Genomic DNA, 11976 nt, shown 5'->3' on the forward strand with positions numbered 1-11976 from the left:
TTTCAGCAATATATTATAGTTTTCATTGTATGTCTTTAACCTTCTTTGTTAAATTTGTTCTTAGGTATTTTATTTTTTTGAATATTATTGTAGACTGAATTGCTTTTTTTAACTTCCTTTTCCAGTTTTTCATTGTGGTATGTAGAACACAATTGATTTGTTTGTATAGGTCTTGTACCCACAACTTTGCTGAATTTGTTTATTGGCAATAATAGTGTGCATGTGTGGGTTCCTTATGATTTTCTGTATACAGGATTATGCCATTTGCAATTAGAGATAGTTTTAACTCTACTTTATAGTTTAGATGGGTTTTATTTCTTTTATTGGCTAATTGCTCTGGCTAGAACTTTCAGTACAATGCAAACTGCAGTGGCAAAAGCAGGCATCTTTATCTTGTTCCTGATCTTAAGAACAAAGCTTTCCTTTACCATTGAGCATGATATTAGGTATGGGTTTTTCATTTAAAAAAAATTCCTTTCTATTTTTAGTTTTCTGAGTGTCTTTATTATGAAAGAAAGTTTGATTTTGTCCAATGCCTTCTCTGCTTCAACTGAGATGATCATGTGCTTCCATTGTCTTCATTCTATTAATGTTGTATATTATATTGATTAGCTTTATTATGTTGAACCACCCTTGATTCCTGGGATAAATCCCATTTGGTCATGATATATAATTATTTGAATATGTTGTTGGATTTAGTTTGCTAATATTTTGCTGGCAATTTTCCATTTATATTCATAAGTTTATAGTTGGTCCGTAGTTTATAATGTCTCTGTCTGGCTTTTGTGTCAGGGTAATGCTGGTCTTACAGAATCAGTTGAGGAATGTTATCTCTTCTGTTTTGGAAAGGAACTTGAAAAGAATGATGTCACTTATCTCTTGCTGCTTTTGAGATTCTATGTATCTTTGGCTTTCCACAGTTTTATTATGATCTGTCTTAGTGTGGATATCTTTGTTTATCCTACTCAGAGTTTATTGAGATTCTTAGATATCTAGATTGTTATGTTTCAAGAAATTTGAGAATTTTTTAGCCATTATTTCTTCAAATATTCCCTCTGCTTCTTTTTTTCTCTTTCTTCTCCTTCTGGAACTCCCATAATTCACGTCAATGTAATTGATAATGTCTCCAACATCCTTACGCTCTATTCATTTTTCTTTATTTTTTATTTCTTCTCCTGAGACTGGTTAAATTATCTTATCTTTAAGTTTACCCAGTCAGTCTTCTGTCTTCTCAAAAATGCTATTGAACTCTAGTGAAATTTCCTTTCAGTTTTTGTACTTTTCAGCTCCAGAATCTCTATGGTCCTTTATACACTTTATCTCTTTATTGATATTCTCTTCTTCATTGCTTTACTACATTGCTCCCGTTTTCTCTAGCTCTTTGTCAGAAGTTTCCTTAAGTTATCTGAACACATTTAAGAGAGTTGATTTAAACGCGAACATCTGCACTTCTCCATTGACAGTATTAATTTCTTTTCCTGTAAATGGATAATGTCTTTGTTTCTTTGCATTTTTTGTAAATTTTAGTTAAAAATGGATATTTTGAAAATTACATGCAAAAAAAAAGATTGGGAAAAAGGAAGAAAGAAACTCATGTAGGAAGAACGAGAGAAAGGAAAAAAGGATGGAAGAAAGAAGAAAGGGAAAGAAGGCAGAGAGTAAGGGAAATAAAATTAAAGGGAAAAAGGAAAAGAAAAAGCAAAGCAAAGTAAAATACTATTTTTCAAGACTTTGCAAATTGACTCTTGGGGCATTCCTTCAGTGTCTAGCCAGGCCAATTATCACTCTACTGGCTTATATTTCCTACTTGTTCTGAGACTAAAGACAAGCCACAGTTGGAAACTTATTGTCTTCTCAGGTTTTTTTTTGTGAGCAGGTTAACTGGCCTGAACATTCATCTGCCCTAGTTTCCTCCATAGGATGTAAAAGTCCCTATTCCCTGAAAATACTCACTGTTTGACTTTTCTCTCAGAATTTTGATATGTTTATTGTTTACTCCCCCCCCTTTTTTTTAATAACCACCCACCCTCCCCAAACAGAAGCATCTTTTTCCTTTGTCTTAACCAACTGAGCCAACCAGGTGCCCCTAAAGTATTTATATTTTTAAAGCACATTTTGAATATATTTAGCCATTACTTTTTCAAATATTTTACTACTCTTTTGCTCTTCTTCTGGAACCCAATTATGAATATTCTAAACCAGTTGATATTTTTCCTGTAACTCACTGATACCCTGTTCAGTTTTCAGCATCGCTATACTATGTTTAATAGTTTTATTGCTACATCTTCCTTTAATTCACTTCATTTTTCTTTTCTATGCCTAACCTGTTAATCAAGACTGGTGAATATTTTATTTCAGATTTTATATTTTTATCTCTTGTTGCTTTTATGTAGCTTCTATTTCTTTTCAGATGCTCATTATTTTTTTTGTAATTCTTGGGCATGTTGTAGTAATTGTTTTAAAGACATTGTCTACTAGTTCCATTAACTTCGTAATTTCTGGGTCTATTTGCTTTTGACTTATTTTTCTCTTGACTGTGGGTAACACTGTTCTACTTTGCATACTTAGTATGTTTGAATCATTGCATGACTATGAATATTGTGTGCCTGGGTTTTATTATTTATTTATTTTATTTTAAGGAAAAAGAAGGATAAACAAGTCAGTGCAACGGGGAAAATATGCCAGAGTATGTGCATATGCATATGCAGTTTGCAGTAGTAATATAGTTGTCAGTAAAGAATGCCCATCTTTATAATTATTCAATTATAAATGTTGTTGTTTCAAGTTGAAACAATGATCTAGTCCTTAAAGCAAGAACTAAGCATTATGTAGCTTATGAGAAATTAGAATGAACCTATTTATTTATTTTAAAAAATGTTGTTAATGTTCATTATTTTTGAGAGAGAGAGAGAGAGAGAGAGAGAGAGAGAGAGAGAGAAAGCAGGGAAGGGGCAGAGAGACAGGGAGACACAGAATCGGAAGCAGGCTCCAGGCTCTGAGCTCTCAGCACAGAGTCCAACCACAGACCGTGACATCATGACCTGAGCTGAATTCGGCTGCCCAACCGACTGAGCCACTCAGGTGCCCCGAACCTAATTTTTTGAAGTGGAAGAATTTTTTAAAAATTATGGTGCCAGGCTATCTATGAAAAGTTTAAAAACTGTCAAGTACATAAATATAGTGATACCAGCAAAGGTCCAAGACAACTTAAGTGAAAAATGGCAGTTGCAGAAAAGTATGTATTAAGAGATACAATTGACAAGCACACGCATGCACACATGCACACACACACACACACACACACACACACACACACCACAACTACATATTTCTATAGGTAAAAATAATTGTATAAATATATTCATTCTTGAAAATCTCCTATCTGATAATGGTGATTAAAAGTAAGAAACAGAAAAGAATCAGATGGCTGTGAGCATACATTAGATAGCACTCAAAGCAGGGATTTTTAGATTTAATTTATGTATATAATTTGCCTATTTTGTATGAAATTTCATATGCTTAACATAAAAATACACTTTGGCTAGTTAAGAGTTAAATGATCTAAGTGAATAACCACCAAGGAATTAAGGACCCACTCTGGAGGAGAGTAATATTGAGAGTAGATGAGAATCATTCATGCTTTAGCTTTTATGCTTCAGTATCATTTGTATATTTAACAAAGATAATGTAAAGATAAATTACTTTTGTGTTTTGCAAATAATATACACATAATTCTGTTATGCAGGGCCAACAAACATTTTTTGGCAAACATCAGCAAATAAATGATTTAGGCTTTGAGGGACATATGGTCTCTGTCACAATGACTTCATTCTGCCATTGTAATAAAGCATATATTGAGGCATCTGGGTGGCTCAGTTGGTTAAGTGTCTGACTCTTGATTTCAGCTTAGGTCATAATCTCAGGTTCTTGAACTTGAGCCCCACATCAGGCTCTGCACTGACAGTGGGGACCCAGCTTGGGATTCTCTCTCTTCCTCTTTCTCTCTTTCTCGCCCCTCCCCAACTTGTGCGCTCGTGCACGCTCACACACACACGCACACACTCTCTCTCTCTCTCTCTCTCTCCCTCTCAAAAAAAAGAAATAAACATTTTTAAAAAGAATGAAAACATATATTGACAATTCATAAAGGAATCAATTTGGCTGTGTTTCAGTAAAACTTTATTCACAAAAACAGGTAGGGGCCAGGTTTGACTTTCAAGCTGTTGTTGGTATAGTCCTGATAAAAAGAGTACTTCTAATAAATATTTGTGTAGGGGGAAAAAAAGGAAACTATATATATTTGATTATCTGCTTTATTATAATGACATCAAATACATTTTTAGGTGAACTATATAATAATACATTATGTTAATTTAAGAATGCTGTTAAAGTTCTATTCAGTGATAAAATTAAAATGTATTCACCTTAAAAATTGTTTTAATGTATTTACCTTTACCAATTCAAAAGATAATAGTAATATTTGTATCAAAAGACACTTGCTACTGATTTAAACAAATAAATGTGAGGGAAGTAAACCATTAGAGACTCTTAACTATAGACAATAAACAGGGTTGATGGAGGGGTGGTGGGTGTGGTGACAGGCTCAGTGGATGATGGGCATTAAGGAAGGCGCTCGTGATGAGCACTGGGTGTTGAATATAAGTGATGTATCACTAATTTCACTCCTGAAATCAATATTACCCTGTATGTTAACAAATTGGAATTTAAATAAAAATTTGAAACAAACATAAAAAAGAAACACCACTCAAAATATATAAAATCTCTATAAAAGCATAAAATGTGAAACAAAAATTAGGAAGAAAATACATGCATATTGGAAAACTAGTTTCATATAGAAAATAGAATGGGAACAATTTTAAGACATAGTTAGAATTGTGTTTCTAGAGAACGTCCTACCATCTTCAGTTTTTACAATCAGTTGTAAGCTCACCATAATAGAATTTGATACAGATGAGTTAGCATGTCTCACAAAATACCCAAACAACTAACATGCTGTAATATTTTGCTGAACTAAAATCATGTGTTTGAACTAAAACACAGACCAACATGTTAATAACTAAAAAGGTCTCTTGAGTTATTTATTTTTAAAAAGTGATTTATGATGCTGTAAAAAAATTAATGGAGCAGTTCTATCTGGAAAAAAATCTATCTTGTAATTTTCTAAGACAACTCAGACTCCTTCTGTCTAATAGCTTTAAAACAGAAGGGGGAAAATGGAGCTGAAAAACTAATTTACTCAGAATATGAAAATTATCATTCCAATTTAATGAATACCTAGTATGTGCTATTAAATTTACATATACTATCTAACTTAATTTGTAGAATAAAGCTCTCTGGCAACTAATAATATTCCTATTTTACTGACATGGAAAAGGAGGCTCAGAAAAATTAAGTCCTTATTATGATTATAGTATTAATAAATGGCAGAAATGAATTCTTTTGGCATGGTTTCATCTTCTAAGGAGTTATTCTTCCCACTGTACTTTGGGAGTTATTCTCAAAGGAGACTATATTCTTCAACCAACTCTAATCTGAATTGAAAAATTCAGAAAAAAGTGCAAATATATGGGGAAAAATATCAATATCACTTACTCCTAAAATCTTCACACCTATAGTAGAGTGAGGAACTGTCATCTTTTGGTAATTATTTTAAAAAATTTATTTATTTAGTTTGAGAGAGAGAGAAAGAGAGAAATGGTGGGGAGAGAGGGAGAATCCCAAACAGGGTCCACCCTGTCAGCACAGAGCCTGAGGCTGGGTTCAAACTCATGAACCATGAGATCATGACTTGAGCCCAAATCAAGAGTCACATGCTTAACAGCCTGAGCCACCCAGGTGCCCCTGGTAATTATTTTCATAAAATAGTAATATACATTTTAACAAGGCTTTTAGCTTTGTTACCTTGGGCAAATTTACTTAACCACTATGAATCTCTTATAAGTAACACAACAACAATAAGAAAAGTAATTCATAGCTCTCAGAAGTTTTAAAAATTAAGCAAGAAGGAAGGGGAAACATATATTAAAATTCAGTGTAAAAGAATGCATGATCAAAATTATCTAAAATTTATTAAATAATCCCTTATGTTTGATGCTGTGCTTTATGACACACCCTGTGTGGGATGAGTTCACTATGATATCTAGTCTATAAACAATAACTTTTTCATAAAGAAAACTTTATTTTTTCCAAAGTATTTAGATGTGAGCATATTGTCAGGAGACAATTCTCTACAAGTCTCACATTTCTTCACATCTTGTGTCAGATTCTGTTTTATACCATCTTTTCAAGGATATTAAAAACCAGCCTAGGAAGTTAGAAATAGTGTCTCCTCCTTGAGAGTGGAGTTCAGAATTTTTTCTTCAGCAGAATGATTAAGATAATATAATCTTTTGGGGGCATAGTTGGTCAGGTTTGTTATACGATTGAAAATTTCTAACATTGAGCTGTGTCAGTTGTGACACAAACCTACTGAGTGTGCAACATCTCTATGGCACTGGAAGAGGGGAGACAAAAGGAAATAGTACAAACCTAAGTTCCTGCTGCCTGCTTATCCAGAATGTAAAATCCTTTGTCTCTTACCCAGGAGTTTTGTGTCTTGCATGCAACTGTAGTGGGATAGCTTGTCAGGTTTGGAGTAGGAAATTACCTCAAATTCTACACAATTCCTCATCAAGGTGAGGCTCATATTTTGTGCAGAGATGAGTTTAGATTTTATGCCTCATCCTATGATTTCCAAATATTTACAATGCATCTGATTTCCAGACAATTGTCTCTGGCTAAAAAATATTAAAAAAAAATTTTTTTTGAGTACGGTCGACACACAATGTTATGTTAGTGTCAGGTGTATAACATAGTGATTTGACTGTTCTATATGTTCTGCTGTGCTCACCACAAGTGTGGACCATCTGTCACTGTACAACATTTATTTCAATGTCACTGGACATATTCCCTATGCTATGCTCTTTATTCTTGTGACTTATTCATTCCATAACTGGAATTCTGTACTCCGTCTCCCCTACATGCATTTTGCTCATCCCCATCCCCTTTGGCAAACATCAGTTTGTTCTCTGTATTTATAGGTCTGATTCTGCTTTTTGTTTGTTCATTCGTTTTGTTTTTTAAAATTCCATGTATGAGTGAAGTCATATGGTATTTGTTATTTCACTTAGTGTAGTACCCTCATAAAAAAGGATGAGGTGTCACCATTTGTGAAAACATGGATGGATCTAGAGAGCCTAAACTAGATGTTTTTTGCTACTTATCTTGGTGTAGTTTGTGGCTTATAAATTGCACTTGGGCAAGTCATTGTTTCCCCAGGGAGAACAAAGATGTGTTTGATAATCAACTTCTACAGAGTATAATAAGCAAGGAAGGGTAATCTTGATATTTTTCCAAAAGCAATTTGGAAAAGAGAAATTAGTTGGAGATGCTATTTGGATGAAACCTTCCGGAAAAATTGTCAGTCCTTTTAAATTTAATTTCATCTTTTTTTCTCACATGTATGTGACCATATTTAGATACCACATTGTAATCTGACATATGGTTTCTCAAAAAAATTGATCAAACTTTTTCTCTCCTATTTTGAAACAGTCTTTTTCACTTTTTTTCACTTAAGCTCCAGATAAAGTGATTGAAACTATCTTGCATAACACATATACTCAGTAACTTTGAAAGTGAATTTCATACTCCACGAGGCTAGATTCTCTTACTATGAGAAGTGCTCAAGAACTGAGGCTGCTGACGGACATGGCTGCCCTTCTTTGTGGTACACACCTTGTGGGTTGATCAGTAGGTACAATGACCACATTATGATTTTTAATCATTGTCTTAGACTCTAAGTCTAGAGTTCTTTCTTGTCCAGCAAGAAAGCGGGGTGCAGGATTAAAATGTGAGAGGTGGCTAATGTCCAGAAGACAAGAGCCCCAAGTAAGTGTTCTTGCTCCGTATTTATTAAGATCAGAAGGCTTACAAGCATGATGTACGTGCACAAACAGTCTGTGTACATTAACTCATGGGCCTGAGGAAAAGGGGATTTTGAAGATACATGGTGTTAGGGGTTTAGGTCAATATAAAACAAAATCCTGGCCCCAGGCAGATGATTGTTAATGGCAGACTGGAGGCACCTTGCCTGTTTATCTTAGCTAGCCTAGGGGATAAGACAGATAGAGCTTGCTACCTCACTGTCTATAAGACACCTTTCTTTTGCTAATTAGCTCCACTCGAGGCAACTTCTCCTGCAGCGGTCTATAGCCCTGTTTACCTGTTTACCTGATTTGGTCCTTCCCTCCTGTGAAAGCAGCTTTCTGCTACTGTACCAATTTGGGGGGGCATTTCAGCCCTGAATACTTAATCCTGTTTACCTCATATACCTATACTGTGGCCTTTGCCCACCCTCTCTATACTGGGGACTTTGCTTTGCTCTCCGTATACCTATTTACATAATCTTGTTTACCCAAACTTGGGTGTGAGCACCCTGTGGCTTTCTAATTCTTTCTGCCTTGTTAACCCATGGGTGTAAACCCAGGGAAATTCCTAAGCTTATTCCCCACAAATCCTCTCTCAGGTTCTTTTTTTTTTTTTTTCTTTGTCTTTCTTCTTCTCTTTCTTTCTCCTCTACTTTCTTTCTCTGCTTAGCAACTGTTGTTTAATTATGTTTTATATGTAGATGATAAAACTCCACTGCTATTAGTTTTAAGAAATTTATTATTCATTTTCTTGTCATTGAACTGGTAAGATATAGGAAAATCACATTTCTGGGAATCCCTTAAGTCAGTGTCCACCACTGCCAACATTTCTATTTATTTCCACAAGAGTAGCAATGATACAGCCCCTGAAAATATTTCAAACTGAATGTCCAGGAAGTTACCTGTTTGAGTTTCTTGGTATGGTGCAACATGCAAATATTGAAAGGTGGCTACACCTAGAATATTAAGTGCATCTTTCTCAAGCTCAACATTGTAATAATATGATAAATTCATGTAAAACAGAATCTCAGACATATTAATAGATACCCAATTATTTGGTTCAACGAATCAGAGAGCCTGGACTTGAAAGGTGACTGCATCATTTTTCTCAGTATATAACATTGAAAAAGGTAGTTAACCTTTAGTTTTCTCATCTCTAAAATGGAGATAATTATAGCACGTTTTTACAGTGCTCTCAAGTATTAAATGAGATAACATATATATAACCTATAGAATAATACTTGGCATATATATTGATCTCAATATTGTTAAGTACTATTATTACAAATAAACCTGAAGGCTTACCAAAGGTCACAGATTTGGAATAAAATCACAGATACTTTTACTGTAAGTGACTAACGTCTAGCCCCATAAATTTTTTAAATATTCTCTGCATCCTTGCTAGTTGATTTATTGTAAGTGCTATTTTTGTTATTGTTAAATATATCTTATGGTATTAGAATTAGTTTTAAACAAGGGTGCCTGGGTGGCACAGTCAATTAGGAGTCAGACTTCAGCTCAGGCCGTGATCTTGTGGTTTGTGAGTTTGAGCCCTGACAGTTCAGAGCCTGGAGCCTGCTTTGGATTCTGTGTCTCCTCTCTCTCTGCCCCTCCTCTGCTCATGCTCTGTGTCTCCCTCTCAAAAATAAATAACCTTTAAAAAAAATTATTTTTAAACTTAACAGTTGTTTAAAAATAACAATTGTTGGGGTGCCAGGATGGCTCAGATGGTTAAATGTCTGACTCTTGATTTCAGCTCAGGTCATGATCTCACCAGTGGTGACATAAAACCCCTCTTAGGGCATAGACTCTGCTTGAAATTCTCTTTCTCCCGATGCCCCTTCCCCACTCCTGCACATATGCACTCTTTCTTTCTCTCTCTCTCTGTCTCAAAAACCAAAAACAAACAGTTGTTATATGGAACATATATTAATTAACAGACCATAAATTTTTAAATTTGCAAATTGCTAATGAAAAGTTGCCATCTTTCATTCTGGGTCATTTTAAAGCTTATTAAAGTAATTAAAGTGTATATTTTAAAGTAATAACCAAGTTATTAGTTTAATGAAAGTACCAATTTTATTTTAGCCTAATTATTAAAACTCATTATTTTAAAGGTTGTAGGATTTGTATAATATTTATTATCTATTAGCCTTATTTTAAGAATAGTCAGAAGGTAACTGTATCTGGAAGTATAAGATAGCAATAACATAAAACCCAACAAGAGCAAGTAGTCTAAAATTAAAATCCACTGTGCAGTGAAATGTAATACAGGTACATAAAGGAAACTATGGAAACCTGGGGAATCTGAACAAGGTAAGCATGAATAAATATGGCAACCCAGGGCTGGTGATGTTATGATACCATATTTAAATTCAAATGGCAGGGAAGCAATATTTTAGCAGGATTTTGGGTCGGACCTGCTGCTTCATTTCTAACACTTCTATATTAGTCTATTGTCAAAAGATTTCAATATTTGTTTTCAGAGTCTGTCTGCATTCCATCAACACTTCTAGACTGTTCTCCTTATGCTGGCTCTCTGGCTATTATTCACATATCTTTCTTTTACCAATTTTATGTCTACCATTTATGAAATGCATTTCTTTCCCCACTATGTCAAAGGTGAATAGTTAATAATATTTCACTTCACCAGGAAAACTTTCCTGTTATTTATTTTTTAGAAATGTTTCCAACTTTATGGAGATACTGACATATAACATGTATAAGTTTTAAGGTGTACACGTGATAATTTGTTACATGTATATATTACAAAATGATTACCACAATAAAGTTAGTTAACATCCTCATCTCCTTACATTATTACTGTACTTTTTGGTGGTAAATAACTTTTAAGATGTACTCTTTTAACAACTTTCAAGTATATAGTACAGTGTTGCCAATTATACTCATTAGATCCCCAGAACTTGGTCATCTTAGAGCTGGATATTTATACTCTCTGACTAATACCTCCCTATTTTCCCCACCTCCAGCCCTTGGTAATCACCATTATACTCTCTATTTTTTTTGAGTTCACATTTCCTAGATTCTACATATGAGTGAGAACCTAGAATATTTGTCTTTCTCTGATTTATTTGACTTAGCATGATGCCCTCAAAGTCCATTTATATTTATGTTGTGGCAAAGGGCATTTCCAACATAATTTAACACTCTCTAGATTTACATGCATATGATAATAGAAGTGATGTATCATAAAGGAGTTAATAAATGAGTATTTTATCAGTTTTTTTTTCTTTAGCTCTTGCTCTTTATTTAACACGACAAGATTATTTGTGTCATACCTCTAAACTCTAAACTGTTACTCTGTGTTAAATGTTAACTCTTCCCACCTTGAATAACATGATTAATGAAACAATTCTATTAATATTCTAAAATAGAAGGCAAATCCTAACCTCTTGACATGAGAATAAGATGAGGATTATGTTGGATTCCAAGTGAGGGATATTTGGATACATCATCAGTATACATTCACTAAATAATTATTACAACTTAAAGTTCTTTGATAGAGGTGGTTTTTGTTTTCTTTCAGGTTAATTTGGTTTTTATCAGATCAACTTTTGCTTTGAGATCAAATCTTTTGGTACCTTGCAGAGCTCTTCAATATCCTTTTTTTTTTTTTTAACAATAATAATAGCAACAATTTGCGATACATCAAAAGTCATTCACAGACTCTTTTATCTTCAGAATGAAGATAAAAAGTAAAAAACTAACTTGAACTATACTCAAAAACAGAAAGTAAAGACTAATGAAAAATAAGCAATCAAGTTTATTTGATTTACAAGTTTAATTTTTCAAATCTTGAAGTTTTAGAATAGTTTTTCTTTCAACACATAAAGGTTATTTTTTATGTTTGTATTTTGTTGAACAGGATAGCCAGATAAATATAGGTGGCACAATTTAATTTAAATTTCAGATAAAAAGAAGATATTGCATGGGGCATACTTCTACTAAAACCTTTTTATTTGTTTATCTG

This window comes from Herpailurus yagouaroundi, unplaced genomic scaffold, assembly GCF_014898765.1.
Source record: "Herpailurus yagouaroundi ecotype Mexico unplaced genomic scaffold, PumYag 209, whole genome shotgun sequence".
In the NCBI taxonomy this organism is placed as follows: Eukaryota; Metazoa; Chordata; class Mammalia; order Carnivora; family Felidae; genus Herpailurus; species Herpailurus yagouaroundi.